This window comes from Pleurodeles waltl, chromosome 6 (genome assembly GCF_031143425.1).
Source record: "Pleurodeles waltl isolate 20211129_DDA chromosome 6, aPleWal1.hap1.20221129, whole genome shotgun sequence".
Classification (NCBI taxonomy): domain Eukaryota; kingdom Metazoa; phylum Chordata; class Amphibia; order Caudata; family Salamandridae; genus Pleurodeles; species Pleurodeles waltl.
Window position 1 is genome coordinate 385,374,615 of NC_090445.1, and position 18,489 is coordinate 385,393,103.

The window sequence follows — 18,489 nt, forward strand, 5'->3', positions numbered from 1 at the left end:
GTTGCTCCAGGTGAGGCTCGAACTCACAACCTCGGCATGGCTCAGTGCAAGTACTGCTGTATAAGTACTGCACGCTAACCGATTGCGCCACTGGAGCTCACACATACACCCTGAGTCCAACTGCGCCACCTAGAGGTGACTTAGTAGACGACAGGATCGTCATCAACATACCGTATGCAAGATCAGCTCACATGCAAACATGTTACCCTGATTACTACAATTACAGTGGAACCGGAAAAGATTCTATAATTGTCCTGTAACATAAAATTCAGTCTTTTGAAAACCACATTCAATTATATCTCGTCAGTTCCGACAAAGTCTAGGGGAATCTAATTGTTATGTCTCATAAGCACAAAGGAGGAATTTAGCCAGAAAATGATATGTTGGACCCAAGTTGGGGGAAGGTGGGTAGTTGGATATCTTACTTCAACTGTTTTCATTTTAGCTACAGACTAGTGTCAACAGAGTACCTCGTGTGTACAAATGCTTTAAATCCTGTTATAGGGTGGATGAAGTGGGTGAGTGGTTAAGGTGGCGGACTGCCCATACAGTGTGCTCTGCATGTGTGGATACAAATCCCACCATCGTCAAAGTCCGATCATGTTGGTTTTTGAAGGTCAGCACTGCTCCCAGTATAATTACGCTCTCTTTCGAGACACATCCAGAAATCGTTAGATGATCCCATCTGGCTAATCCATTGTAGCAAATACATTAAATAAAATAGAGGGTGTTGTGTTTATTAGAAAGTTAGTCTTTCATGGAGAGCCCAGAAGAATGTCTTTCCTTCAAGCATGGCCTTCTACTTAGTTTGGATATCTGGAAGGAATAGAAAGCAGCTCTTACTACTAAAGTGTCAGCTGTTTGAAGAGCCATTTATTTATGTCTGCCCTGCACTGACATATCCCTTCTGATGAGTAGTTTCCTGTAAATGTCTCAGATTGCAGAGATACTAACTACTGATATCCATATCCTGAGTAATGTGAGTTCTTTAATATTCTCCTAAGAATATAGAGTTTTGCCACCTTCCACGAAAAGTGCCTTAAGAATGTAGTTTAATTTGTGCCTATATGTTGACATTCATAAGTACATAGGTTTCCACTCATACTCTGAAACTCACAGCTGGCCACATTCTGCCTTAAGACTACATATGGCACTCTGAGATATGGAAATCCTCCGGCTTTGTAGCTCAGTGGCAAAGCACGGATTTTTTGGAACCAGGGGACACGAGTTCAATCCTCATCAGGATCTTCTGTTTATCTTTTAAATCTTAACTCTTTTCAAGTTATTTCACCTAGGAATCACACCTCGTTTTAAGCTTGCTTATTGTCAACGTTCCCTTTTCTGCTTTTATCTTAGCAAGAAGACTTGAATAATACCAGAGAACTACGACTCATTCGTCTCCCCTTCCATTGCCTGACAAACGCCTGACAAACGCTGTTCTCACCCTGCTAGGCAAAACCAGATAATAACTCAATGTTTACCGTCCCTTGGAAAGGTTGAGCGAGTATCTGACCTCTCTTTCTGCTCAATCTGCTTCCACATAACGAGCGTTATAGGGCTCGAGCAGTGGCACCTTGGAGATTTTAATTTCTTTCCTCTCAAAACACTATAGCTCCCAGATACCTCGGCTCTCAGGAAAATGAGGTGAATCCTCAAAACCCCAGCCACCACTCACCATAAACTTCCTTTTCTCATGCTCTCTGTTCAAATGATACAACTTATCTTGTACTTAAAGTGAAAGTGAATGCAGGCAGACTTGTTTGATAGATTTGGTGACCTTGATTGGTTGGGGTGGATAAAGAAGTGAACCTGGTGTCTCAAGAAGTAGAATCAGGATGGGGATGAGGAAAAGAGAAATTGAGCATGGACCACAATCACAGGTTAGAGAAATACGTGTCATGAATGAAATCATTTAAAAAAGTTGACTTCTAGCAGGCATTATTTTTCAAAATTGCAGACAAATTAAAAATTAATTTTGTATTGGAGGAACAATCACAGCACACAAGAGGTACAATCTACTTTAGAGGAATAGCATATTTGGCTAAGGCCTTTGTGTGATGATGCTATCCTTTTGCCATTTATATGAGTTATATTTTATTCAATTTGGTTGATCAACATTTTTTGCAGCTCTTCAATTTATGGCTATTCATGCGACTATACTGTTTTTATTATTCTTGTTATTTAGCAAATTTCTTTTTGAATACACTGATGTGAATGCATAGTTCACAAGTCAGCACATCATAATGCAGTGAAACGAATCGTCCCGAAGGCGATGTGATCCTAGGGACCCGGAGGAGTCAGACAGGAAGATTCTGAATAGAAGTGAATAATCTTTAGCAAGCGCCATCTTTAATCTGAGTTTAATTTTTCCTTTCAGTGTAATGATTTAAAAAAGATAATGCAGTTGCTCGAGGTGAGGCTCGAACTCACAACCTCGGCATGGCTCAGTTCAAGTATTGCTGTATAAGTACCGCGTGCTAATCGATTGCGCCACTGGAGCACACACATACAGCATGAGTCCAACTGCGTGACCTAGAGGTGACTTAATAGACGACAGGATCGTCATCAACATACCGTATGCAAGATCAGCTCACATGCAAACATGTTACCCTGATTACTACAATTACAGTGGAACCGGAAAAGATTCTATAATTGTCCTGTAACATAAAATTCAGTCTTTTGAAAACCACATTCAATTATATCTCGTCAGTTCCGACAAAGTCTAGGGGAATCTAATTGTTATGTCTCATAAGCACAAAGGAGGAATTTAGCCAGAAAATGATATGTTGGACCCAAGTTGGGGGAAGGTGGGTAGTTGGATATCTTACTTCAACTGTTTTCATTTTAGCTACAGACTAGTGTCAACAGAGTACCTCGTGTGTACAAATGCTTTAAATCATGTTACAGGGTGGATGAAGTGGGTGAGTGGTTAAGGTGGCGGACTGCCCATACAGTGTGCTCTGCATGTGTGGATACAAATCCCACCATCGTCAAAGTCCGATCATGTTGGTTTTTGAAGGTCAGCACTGCTCCCAGTATAATTACGCTCTCTTTCGAGACACATCCAGAAATCGTTAGATGATCCCATCTGGCTAATCCATTGTAGCAAATACATTAAATAAAATAGAGGGTGTTGTGTTTATTAGAAAGTTAGTCTTTCATGGAGAGACCAGAAGAATGTCTTTCCTTCAAGCATGGCCTTCTACTTAGTTTGGATATCTGGAAGGAATAGAAAGCAGCTCTTACTACTAAAGTGTCAGCTGTTTGAAGAGCCATTTATTTATGTCTGCCCTGCAATGACATATCCCTTCTGATGAGCAGTTTCCTGTAAATGTCTCAGATTGCAGAGATACTAACTACTGATATCCATATCCTGAGTAATGTGAGTACTTTAATATTCTCCTAAGAATATAGAGTTTTGCCACCTTCCAAGAAAAGTGCCTTAAGAATGTAGTTTAATTTGTGCCTATATGTTGACATTCATAAGTACATAGGCTTCCACTCATACTCTGAAAGTCACAGCTGGCCACATTCTGCCTTAAGACTACATATGGCACTCTGAGATCGGAAACCGTCTGGCTTTGTAGCTCAGTGGCAAAGCACTAATTTTTTGGAACCAGGGGACACGAGTTCAATCCTCATCAGGGTCTTCTGTTTATCTTTTAAATCTTAACTCTTTTCAAGTTATTTCACCTAGGAATCACACCTCGTTTTAAGCTTGCTTATTGTCAACGTTCCCTTTTCTACTTTTATCTTAGCAAGAAGACTTGAATAATACCAGAGAACTACGACTCATTCGTCTCCCCTTCCGATTGCCTGACAAACGCCTGACAAACGCTGTTCTCACCCTGCTAGGCAAAACCAGATAATAACTCAATGTTTACCGTCCCTTGGAAAGGTTGAGCGAGTATCTGACCTCTCTTTCTGCTCAATCTGCTTCCACATAACGAGCGTTATTGTGCTCGAGCAGTGGCACCTTGGAGATTTTAATTTATTTCCTCTCAAAACACTATAGCTCCCAGATACCTCGGCTCTCAGGAAAATGAGGTGAATCCTCAAAACCCCAGCCACCACTCACCATAAACTTCCTTTTCTCATGCTCTCTGTTCAAATGATACAACTTATCTTGTACTTAAAGTGAAAGTGAATGCAGGCAGACTTGTTTGATAGATTTGGTGACCTTGATTGGTTGGGGTGGATAAAGAAGTGAACCTGGTGTCTCAAGAAGTAGAATCAGGATGGGGATGAGGAAAAGAGAAATTGAGCATGGACCACGATCACAGGTTAGAGAAATACGTGTCATGAATGAAATCATTTTAAAAAGTTGACTTCTAGCAGGCATTATTTTTCAAAATTGCAGACAAATTAAAAATGAATTTAGTATTGGAGGAACAATCACAGCACACAAGAGGTACAATCTACTTTAGAGGAATAGCATATTTGGCTAAGGCCTTTGTGTGATGATGCTATCCTTTTGCCATTTATATGAGTTATATTTTATTCAATTTGGTTGATCAACATTTTTTGCAGCTCTTCAATTTATGGCTATTCATGCGACTATACTGTTTTTATTATTCTTGTTATTTAGCAAATTTCTTTTTGAATACACTGATGTGAATGCATAGTTCACAAGTCAGCACATCATAATGCAGTGAAACGAATCGTCCCGAAGGCGATGTGATCCTAGGGACCCGGAGGAGTTAGACAGGAAGATTCTGAATAGAAGTAAATAATCTTTAGCAAGCGCCATCTTTAATCTGAGTTTAATTTTTCCTTTCATTGAAATGATTTAAAAAAGATAATGCAGTTGCTCCAGGTGAGGCTCGAACTCACATCCTCGGCATGGCTCAGTGCAAGTACTGCTGTATAAGTACCGCGCGCTAACCGATTGCGCCACTGGAGCTCACACATACACCATGAGTCCAACTGCGCCACCTAGAGGTGACTTAGTAGACGACAGGATCGTCATCAACATACCGTATGCAAGATCAGCTCACATGCAAACATGTTACCCTGATTACTACAATTACAGTGGAACCGGAAAAGATTCTATAATTGTCCTGTAACATAAAATTCAGTCTTTTGAAAACCACATTCAATTATATCTCGTCAGTTCCGACAAAGTCTAGAGGAATCTAATTGTTATGTCTCATAAGCACAAAGGAGGAATTTAGCCAGAAAATGATATGTTGGACCCAAGTTGGGGGAAGGTGGGTAGTTGGATATCTTACTTCAACTGTTTTAATTTTAGCTACAGACTAGTGTCAACAGAGTACCTCATGTGTACAAATGCTTTAAATCCTGTTACAGGGTGGATGAAGTGGGTGAGTGGTTAAGGTGGCGGACTGCCCATACAGTGTGCTCTGCATGTGTGGATACAAATCCCACCATCGTCAAAGTCCGATCATGTTGGTTTTTGAAGGTCAGCACTGCTCCCAGTATAATTACGCTCTCTTTCGAGACACATCCAGAAATCGTTAGATGATCCCATCTGGCTAATCCATTGTAGCAAATACATTAAATAAAATAGAGGGTGTTGTGTTTATTAGAAAGTTAGTCTTTCATGGAGAGCCCAGAAGAATGTCTTTCCTTCAAGCATGGCCTTCTACTTAGTTTGGATATCTGGAAGGAATAGAAAGCAGCTCTTACTACTAAAGTGTCAGCTGTTTGAAGAGCCATTTATTTATGTCTGCCCTGCACTGACATATCCCTTCTGATGAGTAGTTTCCTGTAAATGTCTCAGATTGCAGAGATACTAACTACTGATATCCATATCCTGAGTAATGTGAGTTCTTTAATATTCTCCTAAGAATATAGAGTTTTGCCACCTTCCACGAAAAGTGCCTTAAGAATGTAGTTTAATGTGTGCCTATATGTTGACATTCATAAGTACATAGGTTTCCACTCATACTCTGAAACTCACAGCTGGCCACATTCTGCCTTAAGACTACATATGGCACTCTGAGATATGGAAATCCTCCGGCTTTGTAGCTCAGTGGCAAAGCACGGATTTTTTGGAACCAGGGGACACGAGTTCAATCCTCATCAGGATCTTCTGTTTATCTTTTAAATCTTAACTCTTTTCAAGTTATTTCACCTAGGAATCACACCTCGTTTTAAGCTTGCTTATTGTCAACGTTCCCTTTTCTGCTTTTATCTTAGCAAGAAGACTTGAATAATACCAGAGAACTACGAATCATTCGTCTCCCCTTCCGATTGCCTGACAAACGCCTGACAAACGCTGTTCTCACCCTGCTAGGCAAAACCAGATAATAACTCAATGTTTACCGTCCCTTGGAAAGGTTGAGCGAGTATCTGACCTCTCTTTCTGCTCAATCTGCTTCCACATAACGAGCGTTATAGGGCTCGAGCAGTGGCACCTTGGAGATTTTAATTTCTTTCCTCTCAAAACACTATAGCTCCCAGATACCTCGGCTCTCAGGAAAATGAGGTGAATCCTCAAAACCCCAGCCACCACTCACCATAAACTTCCTTTTCTCATGCTCTCTGTTCAAATGATACAACTTATCTTGTACTTAAAGTGAAAGTGAATGCAGGCAGACTTGTTTGATAGATTTGGTGACCTTGATTGGTTGGGGTGGATAAAGAAGTGAACCTGGTGTCTCAAGAAGTTGAATCAGGATGGGGATGAGGAAAAGAGAAATTGAGCATGGACCACAATCACAGGTTAGAGAAATACGTGTCATGAATGAAATCATTTTAAAAAGTTGACTTCTAGCAGGCATTATTTTTCAAAATTGCAGACAAATTAAAAATGAATTTTGTATTGGAGGAACAATCACAGCACACAAGAGGTACAATCTACTTTAGAGGAATAGCATATTTGGCTAAGGCCTTTGTGTGATGATGCTATCCTTTTGCCATTTATATGAGTTATATTTTATTCAATTTGGTTGATCAACATTTTTTGCAGCTCTTCAATTTATGGCTATTCATGCGACTATACTGTTTTTATTATTTTTGTTATTTAGCAAATTTCTTTTTGAATACACTGATGTGAATGCATAGTTCACAAGTCAGCACATCATAATGCAGTGAAACCAATCGTCCCGAAGGCGATGTGATCCTAGGGACCCGGAGGAGTCAGACAGGAAGATTCTGAATAGAAGTGAATAATCTTTAGCAAGCGCCATCTTTAATCTGAGTTTAATTTTTCCTTTCAGTGTAATGATTTAAAAAAGATAATGCAGTTGCTCGAGGTGAGGCTCGAACTCACAACCTCGGCATGGCTCAGTTCAAGTATTGCTGTATAAGTACCGCGTGCTAATCGATTGCGCCACTGGAGCACACACATACAGCATGAGTCCAACTGCGTGACCTAGAGGTGACTTAATAGACGACAGGATCGTCATCAACATACCGTATGCAAGATCAGCTCACATGCAAACATGTTACCCTGATTACTACAATTACAGTGGAACCGGAAAAGATTCTATAATTGTCCTGTAACATAAAATTCAGTCTTTTGAAAACCACATTCAATTATATCTCGTCAGTTCCGACAAAGTCTAGGGGAATCTAATTGTTATGTCTCATAAGCACAAAGGAGGAATTTAGCCAGAAAATGATATGTTGGACCCAAGTTGGGGGAAGGTGGGTAGTTGGATATCTTACTTCAACTGTTTTCATTTTAGCTACAGACTAGTGTCAACAGAGTACCTCGTGTGTACAAATGCTTTAAATCATGTTACAGGGTGGATGAAGTGGGTGAGTGGTTAAGGTGGCGGACTGCCCATACAGTGTGCTCTGCATGTGTGGATACAAATCCCACCATCGTCAAAGTCCGATCATGTTGGTTTTTGAAGGTCAGCACTGCTCCCAGTATAATTACGCTCTCTTTCGAGACACATCCAGAAATCGTTAGATGATCCCATCTGGCTAATCCATTGTAGCAAATACATTAAATAAAATAGAGGGTGTTGTGTTTATTAGAAAGTTAGTCTTTCATGGAGAGACCAGAAGAATGTCTTTCCTTCAAGCATGGCCTTCTACTTAGTTTGGATATCTGGAAGGAATAGAAAGCAGCTCTTACTACTAAAGTGTCAGCTGTTTGAAGAGCCATTTATTTATGTCTGCCCTGCAATGACATATCCCTTCTGATGAGCAGTTTCCTGTAAATGTCTCAGATTGCAGAGATACTAACTACTGATATCCATATCCTGAGTAATGTGAGTACTTTAATATTCTCCTAAGAATATAGAGTTTTGCCACCTTCCAAGAAAAGTGCCTTAAGAATGTAGTTTAATTTGTGCCTATATGTTGACATTCATAAGTACATAGGCTTCCACTCATACTCTGAAAGTCACAGCTGGCCACATTCTGCCTTAAGACTACATATGGCACTCTGAGATCGGAAACCGTCTGGCTTTGTAGCTCAGTGGCAAAGCACTAATTTTTTGGAACCAGGGGACACGAGTTCAATCCTCATCAGGGTCTTCTGTTTATCTTTTAAATCTTAACTCTTTTCAAGTTATTTCACCTAGGAATCACACCTCGTTTTAAGCTTGCTTATTGTCAACGTTCCCTTTTCTACTTTTATCTTAGCAAGAAGACTTGAATAATACCAGAGAACTACGACTCATTCGTCTCCCCTTCCGATTGCCTGACAAACGCCTGACAAACGCTGTTCTCACCCTGCTAGGCAAAACCAGATAATAACTCAATGTTTACCGTCCCTTGGAAAGGTTGAGCGAGTATCTGACCTCTCTTTCTGCTCAATCTGCTTCCACATAACGAGCGTTATTGTGCTCGAGCAGTGGCACCTTGGAGATTTTAATTTATTTCCTCTCAAAACACTATAGCTCCCAGATACCTCGGCTCTCAGGAAAATGAGGTGAATCCTCAAAACCCCAGCCACCACTCACCATAAACTTCCTTTTCTCATGCTCTCTGTTCAAATGATACAACTTATCTTGTACTTAAAGTGAAAGTGAATGCAGGCAGACTTGTTTGATAGATTTGGTGACCTTGATTGGTTGGGGTGGATAAAGAAGTGAACCTGGTGTCTCAAGAAGTAGAATCAGGATGGGGATGAGGAAAAGAGAAATTGAGCATGGACCACGATCACAGGTTAGAGAAATACGTGTCATGAATGAAATCATTTTAAAAAGTTGACTTCTAGCAGGCATTATTTTTCAAAATTGCAGACAAATTAAAAATGAATTTAGTATTGGAGGAACAATCACAGCACACAAGAGGTACAATCTACTTTAGAGGAATAGCATATTTGGCTAAGGCCTTTGTGTGATGATGCTATCCTTTTGCCATTTATATGAGTTATATTTTATTCAATTTGGTTGATCAACATTTTTTGCAGCTCTTCAATTTATGGCTATTCATGCGACTATACTGTTTTTATTATTCTTGTTATTTAGCAAATTTCTTTTTGAATACACTGATGTGAATGCATAGTTCACAAGTCAGCACATCATAATGCAGTGAAACGAATCGTCCCGAAGGCGATGTGATCCTAGGGACCCGGAGGAGTTAGACAGGAAGATTCTGAATAGAAGTAAATAATCTTTAGCAAGCGCCATCTTTAATCTGAGTTTAATTTTTCCTTTCATTGAAATGATTTAAAAAAGATAATGCAGTTGCTCCAGGTGAGGCTCGAACTCACATCCTCGGCATGGCTCAGTGCAAGTACTGCTGTATAAGTACCGCGCGCTAACCGATTGCGCCACTGGAGCTCACACATACACCATGAGTCCAACTGCGCCACCTAGAGGTGACTTAGTAGACGACAGGATCGTCATCAACATACCGTATGCAAGATCAGCTCACATGCAAACATGTTACCCTGATTACTACAATTACAGTGGAACCGGAAAAGATTCTATAATTGTCCTGTAACATAAAATTCAGTCTTTTGAAAACCACATTCAATTATATCTCGTCAGTTCCGACAAAGTCTAGAGGAATCTAATTGTTATGTCTCATAAGCACAAAGGAGGAATTTAGCCAGAAAATGATATGTTGGACCCAAGTTGGGGGAAGGTGGGTAGTTGGATATCTTACTTCAACTGTTTTAATTTTAGCTACAGACTAGTGTCAACAGAGTACCTCATGTGTACAAATGCTTTAAATCCTGTTACAGGGTGGATGAAGTGGGTGAGTGGTTAAGGTGGCGGACTGCCCATACAGTGTGCTCTGCATGTGTGGATACAAATCCCACCATCGTCAAAGTCCGATCATGTTGGTTTTTGAAGGTCAGCACTGCTCCCAGTATAATTACGCTCTCTTTCGAGACACATCCAGAAATCGTTAGATGATCCCATCTGGCTAATCCATTGTAAAAAATACATTAAATAAAATAGAGGGTGTTGTGTTTATTAGAAAGTTAGTCTTTCATGGAGAGCCCAGAAGAATGTCTTTCCTTCAAGCATGGCCTTCTACTTAGTTTGGATATCTGGAAGGAATAGAAAGCAGCTCTTACTACTAAAGTGTCAGCTGTTTGAAGAGCCATTTATTTATGTCTGCCCTGCACTGACATATCCCTTCTGATGAGTAGTTTCCTGTAAATGTCTCAGATTGCAGAGATACTAACTACTGATATCCATATCCTGAGTAATGTGAGTTCTTTAATATTCTCCTAAGAATATAGAGTTTTGCCACCTTCCACGAAAAGTGCCTTAAGAATGTAGTTTAATGTGTGCCTATATGTTGACATTCATAAGTACATAGGTTTCCACTCATACTCTGAAACTCACAGCTGGCCACATTCTGCCTTAAGACTACATATGGCACTCTGAGATATGGAAATCCTCCGGCTTTGTAGCTCAGTGGCAAAGCACGGATTTTTTGGAACCAGGGGACACGAGTTCAATCCTCATCAGGATCTTCTGTTTATCTTTTAAATCTTAACTCTTTTCAAGTTATTTCACCTAGGAACCACACCTCGTTTTAAGCTTGCTTATTGTCAACGTTCCCTTTTCTGCTTTTATCTTAGCAAGAAGACTTGAATAATACCAGAGAACTACGAATCATTCGTCTCCCCTTCCGATTGCCTGACAAACGCCTGACAAACGCTGTTCTCACCCTGCTAGGCAAAACCAGATAATAACTCAATGTTTACCGTCCCTTGGAAAGGTTGAGCGAGTATCTGACCTCTCTTTCTGCTCAATCTGCTTCCACATAACGAGCGTTATAGGGCTCGAGCAGTGGCACCTTGGAGATTTTAATTTCTTTCCTCTCAAAACACTATAGCTCCCAGATACCTCGGCTCTCAGGAAAATGAGGTGAATCCTCAAAACCCCAGCCACCACTCACCATAAACTTCCTTTTCTCATGCTCTCTGTTCAAATGATACAACTTATCTTGTACTTAAAGTGAAAGTGAATGCAGGCAGACTTGTTTGATAGATTTGGTGACCTTGATTGGTTGGGGTGGATAAAGAAGTGAACCTGGTGTCTCAAGAAGTTGAATCAGGATGGGGATGAGGAAAAGAGAAATTGAGCATGGACCACAATCACAGGTTAGAGAAATACGTGTCATGAATGAAATCATTTTAAAAAGTTGACTTCTAGCAGGCATTATTTTTCAAAATTGCAGACAAATTAAAAATGAATTTTGTATTGGAGGAACAATCACAGCACACAAGAGGTACAATCTACTTTAGAGGAATAGCATATTTGGCTAAGGCCTTTGTGTGATGATGCTATCCTTTTGCCATTTATATGAGTTATATTTTATTCAATTTGGTTGATCAACATTTTTTGCAGCTCTTCAATTTATGGCTATTCATGCGACTATACTGTTTTTATTATTTTTGTTATTTAGCAAATTTCTTTTTGAATACACTGATGTGAATGCATAGTTCACAAGTCAGCACATCATAATGCAGTGAAACCAATCGTCCCGAAGGCGATGTGATCCTAGGGACCCGGAGGAGTCAGACAGGAAGATTCTGAATAGAAGTGAATAATCTTTAGCAAGCGCCATCTTTAATCTGAGTTTAATTTTTCCTTTCAGTGTAATGATTTAAAAAAGATAATGCAGTTGCTCGAGGTGAGGCTCGAACTCACAACCTCGGCATGGCACAGTGCAAGTATTGCTGTATAAGTACCGCACGCTAATCGATTGCGCCACTGGAGCTCACACATACACCATGAGTCCAACTGCGCCACCTAGAGGTGACTTAGTAGACGACAGGATCGTCATCAACATACCGTATGCAAGATCAGCTCACATGCAAACATGTTACCCTGATTACTACAATTACAGTGGAACCGGAAAAGATTCTATAATTGTCCTGTAACATAAAATTCAGTCTTTTGAAAACCACATTCAATTATATCTCGTCAGTTCCGACAAAGTCTAGGGGAATCTAATTGTTATGTCTCATAAGCACAAAGGAGGAATTTAGCCAGAAAATGATATGTTGGACCCAAGTTGGGGGAAGGTGGGTAGTTGGATATCTTACTTCAACTGTTTTCATTTTAGCTACAGACTAGTGTCAACAGAGTACCTCGTGTGTACAAATGCTTTAAATCCTGTTACAGGGTGGATGAAGTGGGTGAGTGGTTAAGGTGGCGGACTGCCCATACAGTGTGCTCTGCATGTGTGGATACCAATCCCACCATCGTCAAAGTCCGATCATGTTGGTTTTTGAAGGTCAGCACTGCTCCCAGTATAATTACGCTCTCTTTCGAGACACATCCAGAAATCGTTAGATGATCCCATCTGGCTAATCCATTGTAGCAAATACATTAAATAAAATAGAGGGTGTTGTGTTTATTAGAAAGTTAGTCTTTCATGGAGAGCCCAGAAGAATGTCTTTCCTTCAAGCATGGCCTTCTACTTAGTTTGGATATCTGGAAGGAATAGAAAGCAGCTCTTACTACTAAAGTGTCAGCTGTTTGAAGAGCCATTTATTTATGTCTGCCCTGCACTGACATATCCCTTCTGATGAGTAGTTTCCTGTAAATGTCTCAGATTGCAGAGATACTAACTACTGATATCCATATCCTGAGTAATGTGAGTTCTTTAATATTCTCCTAAGAATATAGAGTTTTGCCACCTTCCACGAAAAGTGCCTTAAGAATGTAGTTTAATGTGTGCCTATATGTTGACATTCATAAGTACATAGGTTTCCACTCATACTCTGAAACTCACAGCTGGCCACATTCTGCCTTAAGACTACATATGGCACTCTGAGATATGGAAATCCTCCGGCTTTGTAGCTCAGTGGCAAAGCACGGATTTTTTGGAACCAGGGGACACGAGTTCAATCCTCTTCAGGATCTTCTGTTTATCTTTTAAATCTTAACTCTTTTCAAGTTATTTCACCTAGGAATCACACCTCGTTTTAAGCTTGCTTATTGTCAACGTTCCCTTTTCTGCTTTTATCTTAGCAAGAAGACTTGAATAATACCAGAGAACTACGACTCATTCGTCTCCCCTTCCATTGCCTGACAAACGCCTGACAAACGCTGTTCTCACCCTGCTAGGCAAAACCAGATAATAACTCAATGTTTACCGTCCCTTGGAAAGGTTGAGCGAGTATCTGACCTCTCTTTCTGCTCAATCTGCTTCCACATAACGAGCGTTATAGGGCTCGAGCAGTGGCACCTTGGAGATTTTAATTTCTTTCCTCTCAAAACACTATAGCTCCCAGATACCTCGGCTCTCAGGAAAATGAGGTGAATCCTCAAAACCCCAGCCACCACTCACCATAAACTTCCTTTTCTCATGCTCTCTGTTCAAATGATACAACTTATCTTGTACTTAAAGTGAAAGTGAATGCAGGCAGACTTGTTTGATAGATTTGGTGACCTTGATTGGTTGGGGTGGATAAAGAAGTGAACCTGGTGTCTCAAGAAGTAGAATCAGGATGGGGATGAGGAAAAGAGAAATTGAGCATGGACCACAATCACAGGTTAGAGAAATACGTGTCATGAATGAAATCATTTTAAAAAGTTGACTTCTAGCAGGCATTATTTTTCAAAATTGCAGACAAATTAAAAATGAATTTTGTATTGGAGGAACAATCACAGCACACAAGAGGTACAATCTACTTTAGAGGAATAGCATATTTGGCTAAGGCCTTTGTGTGATGATGCTATCCTTTTGCCATTTATATGAGTTATATTTTATTCAATTTGGTTGATCAACATTTTTTGCAGCTCTTCAATTTATGGCTATTCATGCGACTATACTGTTTTTATTATTCTTGTTATTTAGCAAATTTATTTTTGAATACACTGATGTGAATGCATAGTTCACAAGTCAGCACATCATAATGCAGTGAAACGAATCGTCCCGAAGGTGATGTGATCCTAGGGACCCGGAGGAGTTAGACAGGAAGATTCTGAATAGAAGTAAATAATCTTTAGCAAGCGCCATCTTTAATCTGAGTTTAATTTTTCCTTTCATTGAAATGATTTAAAAAAGATAATGTAGTTGCTCCAGGTGAGGCTCGAACTCACATCCTCGGCATGGCTCAGTGCAAGTACTGCTGTATAAGTACCGCGCGCTAACCGATTGCGCCACTGGAGCTCACACATACACCATGAGTCCAACTGCGCCACCTAGAGGTGACTTAGTAGACGACAGGATCGTCATCAACATACCGTATGCAAGATCAGCTCACATGCAAACATGTTACCCTGATTACTACAATTACAGTGGAACCGGAAAAGATTCTATAATTGTCCTGTAACATAAAATTCAGTCTTTTGAAAACCACATTCAATTATATCTCGTCAGTTCCGACAAAGTCTAGGGGAATCTAATTGTTATGTCTCATAAGCACAAAGGAGGAATTTAGCCAGAAAATGATATGTTGGACCCAAGTTGGGGGAAGGTGGGTAGTTGGATATCTTACTTCAACTGTTTTCATTTTAGCTACAGACTAGTGTCAACAGAGTACCTCATGTGTACAAATGCTTTAAATCCTGTTACAGGGTGGATGAAGTGGGTGAGTGGTTAAGGTGGCGGACTGCCCATACAGTGTGCTCTGCATGTGTGGATACAAATCCCACCATCGTCAAAGTCCGATCATGTTGGTTTTTGAAGGTCAGCACTGCTCCCAGTATAATCACGCTCTCTTTCGAGACACATCCAGAAATCGTTAGATGATCCCATCTGGCTAATCCATTGTAGCAAATACATTAAATAAAATAGAGGGTGTTGTGTTTATTAGAAAGTTAGTCTTTCATGGAGAGACCAGAAGAATGTCTTTCCTTCAAGCATGGCCTTCTACTTAGTTTGGATATCTGGAAGGAATAGAAAGCAGCTCTTACTACTAAAGTGTCAGCTGTTTGAAGAGCCATTTATTTATGTCTGCCCTGCACTGACATATCCCTTCTGATGAGTAGTTTCCTGTAAATGTCTCAGATTGCAGAGATACTAACTACTGATATCCATATCCTGAGTAATGTGAGTTCTTTAATATTCTCCTAAGAATATAGAGTTTTGCCACCTTCCACGAAAAGTGCCTTAAGAATGTAGTTTAATGTGTGCCTATATGTTGACATTCATAAGTACATAGGTTTCCACTCATACTCTGAAACTCACAGCTGGCCACATTCTGCCTTAAGACTACATATGGCACTCTGAGATATGGAAATCCTCCGGCTTTGTAGCTCAGTGGCAAAGCACGGATTTTTTGGAACCAGGGGACACGAGTTCAATCCTCATCAGGATCTTCTGTTTATCTTTTAAATCTTAACTCTTTTCAAGTTATTTCACCTAGGAATCACACCTCGTTTTAAGCTTGCTTATTGTCAACGTTCCCTTTTCTGCTTTTATCTTAGCAAGAAGACTTGAATAATACCAGAGAACTACGACTCATTCGTCTCCCCTTCCATTGCCTGACAAACGCCTGACAAACGCTGTTCTCACCCTGCTAGGCAAAACCAGATAATAACTCAATGTTTACCGTCCCTTGGAAAGGTTGAGCGAGTATCTGACCTCTCTTTCTGCTCAATCTGCTTCCACATAACGAGCGTTATAGGGCTCGAGCAGTGGCACCTTGGAGATTTTAATTTCTTTCCTCTCAAAACACTATAGCTCCCAGATACCTCGGCTCTCAGGAAAATGAGGTGAATCCTCAAAACCCCAGCCACCACTCACCATAAACTTCCTTTTCTCATGCTCTCTGTTCAAATGATACAACTTATCTTGTACTTAAAGTGAAAGTGAATGCAGGCAGACTTGTTTGATAGATTTGGTGACCTTGATTGGTTGGGGTGGATAAAGAAGTGAACCTGGTGTCTCAAGAAGTAGAATCAGGATGGGGATGAGGAAAAGAGAAATTGAGCATGGACCACAATCACAGGTTAGAGAAATACGTGTCATGAATGAAATCATTTAAAAAAGTTGACTTCTAGCAGGCATTATTTTTCAAAATTGCAGACAAATTAAAAATTAATTTTGTATTGGAGGAACAATCACAGCACACAAGAGGTACAATCTACTTTAGAGGAATAGCATATTTGGCTAAGGCCTTTGTGTGATGATGCTATCCTTTTGCCATTTATATGAGTTATATTTTATTCAATTTGGTTGATCAACATTTTTTGCAGCTCTTCAATTTATGGCTATTCATGCGACTATACTGTTTTTATTATTCTTGTTATTTAGCAAATTTCTTTTTGAATACACTGATGTGAATGCATAGTTCACAAGTCAGCACATCATAATGCAGTGAAACGAATCGTCCCGAAGGCGATGTGATCCTAGGGACCCGGAGGAGTCAGACAGGAAGATTCTGAATAGAAGTGAATAATCTTTAGCAAGCGCCATCTTTAATCTGAGTTTAATTTTTCCTTTCAGTGTAATGATTTAAAAAAGATAATGCAGTTGCTCGAGGTGAGGCTCGAACTCACAACCTCAGCATGGCTCAGTGCAAGTATTGCTGTATAAGTACCGCGCGCTAATCGATTGCGCCACTGGAGCTCACACATACACCATGAGTCCAACTGCGTGACCTAGAGGTGACTTAATAGACGACAGGATCGTCATCAACATACCGTATGCAAGATCAGCTCACATGCAAACATGTTAACCTGATTACTACAATTACAGTGGAACCGGAAAAGATTCTATAATTGTCCTGTAACATAAAATTCAGTCTTTTGAAAACCACATTCAATTATATCTCGTCAGTTCCGACAAAGTCTAGGGGAATCTAATTGTTATGTCTCATAAGCACAAAGGAGGAATTTAGCCAGAAAATGATATGTTGGACCCAAGTTGGGGGAAGGTGGGTAGTTGGATATCTTACTTCAACTGTTTTCATTTTAGCTACAGACTAGTGTCAACAGAGTACCTCGTGTGTACAAATGCTTTAAATCATGTTACAGGGTGGATGAAGTGGGTGAGTGGTTAAGGTGGCGGACTGCCCATACAGTGTGCTCTGCATGTGTGGATACAAATCCCACCATCGTCAAAGTCCGATCATGTTGGTTTTTGAAGGTCAGCACTGCTCCCAGTATAATCACGCTCTCTTTCGAGACACATCCAGAAATCGTTAGATGATCCCATCTGGCTAATCCATTGTAGCAAATACATTAAATAAAATAGAGGGTGTTGTGTTTATTAGAAAGTTAGTCTTTCATGGAGAGCCCAGAAGAATGTCTTTCCTTCAAGCATGGCCTTCTACTTAGTTTGGATATCTGGAAGGAATAGAAAGCAGCTCTTACTACTAAAGTGTCAGCTGTTTGAAGAGCCATTTATTTATGTCTGCCCTGCACTGACATATCCCTTCTGATGAGTAGTTTCCTGTAAATGTCTCAGATTGCAGAGATACTAACTACTGATATCCATATCCTGAGTAATGTGAGTACTTTAATATTCTCCTAAGAATATAGAGTTTTGCCACCTTCCACGAAAAGTGCCTTAAGAATGTAGTTTAATGTGTGCCTATATGTTGACATTCATAAGTACATAGGTTTCCACTCATACTCTGAAACTCACAGCTGGCCACATTCTGCCTTAAGACTACATATGGCACTCTGAGATATGGAAATCCTCCGGCTTTGTAGCTCAGTGGCAAAGCACGGATTTTTTGGAACCAGGGGACACGAGTTCAATCCTCATCAGGATCTTCTGTTTATCTTTTAAATCTTAACTCTTTTCAAGTTATTTCACCTAGGAACCACACCTCGTTTTAAGCTTGCTTATTGTCAACGTTCCCTTTTCTGCTTTTATCTTAGCAAGAAGACTTGAATAATACCAGAGAACTACGACTCATTCGTCTCCCCTTCCGATTGCCTGACAAACGCCTGACAAACGCTGTTCTCACCCTGCTAGGCAAAACCAGATAATAACTCAATGTTTACCGTCCCTTGGAAAGGTTGAGCGAGTATCTGACCTCTCTTTCTGCTCAATCTGCTTCCACATAACGAGCGTTATAGGGCTCGAGCAGTGGCACCTTGGAGATTTTAATTTCTTTCCTCTCAAAACACTATAGCTCCCAGATACCTCGGCTCTCAGGAAAATGAGGTGAATCCTCAAAACCCCAGC

At 40.2% G+C, this 18,489-nt stretch overlaps 4 non-coding genes across 4 annotated transcripts; all 4 read right to left on the minus strand.

The window, feature by feature from the left end:
- Positions 1-2: 2 nt before the first annotated feature.
- TRNAI-UAU (transfer RNA isoleucine (anticodon UAU)) lies at positions 3-97 on the minus strand. The gene is made up of 2 exons: positions 60-97; positions 3-38 (listed from the first exon to the last, which is right to left on the minus strand). It is a non-coding gene; the product is annotated as a tRNA-Ile (tRNA).
- Positions 98-4,808: 4,711 nt separating this feature from the next.
- TRNAI-UAU (transfer RNA isoleucine (anticodon UAU)) lies at positions 4,809-4,903 on the minus strand. The gene is made up of 2 exons: positions 4,866-4,903; positions 4,809-4,844 (listed from the first exon to the last, which is right to left on the minus strand). It is a non-coding gene; the product is annotated as a tRNA-Ile (tRNA).
- A 4,712-nt stretch (positions 4,904-9,615) lies between these two features.
- TRNAI-UAU (transfer RNA isoleucine (anticodon UAU)) lies at positions 9,616-9,710 on the minus strand. Its single transcript has 2 exons — positions 9,673-9,710; positions 9,616-9,651 (listed from the first exon to the last, which is right to left on the minus strand). It is a non-coding gene; the product is annotated as a tRNA-Ile (tRNA).
- A 4,712-nt stretch (positions 9,711-14,422) lies between these two features.
- TRNAI-UAU (transfer RNA isoleucine (anticodon UAU)) lies at positions 14,423-14,517 on the minus strand. Its single transcript has 2 exons — positions 14,480-14,517; positions 14,423-14,458 (listed from the first exon to the last, which is right to left on the minus strand). It is a non-coding gene; the product is annotated as a tRNA-Ile (tRNA).
- Between the last annotated feature and the right edge of the window lie 3,972 nt (positions 14,518-18,489).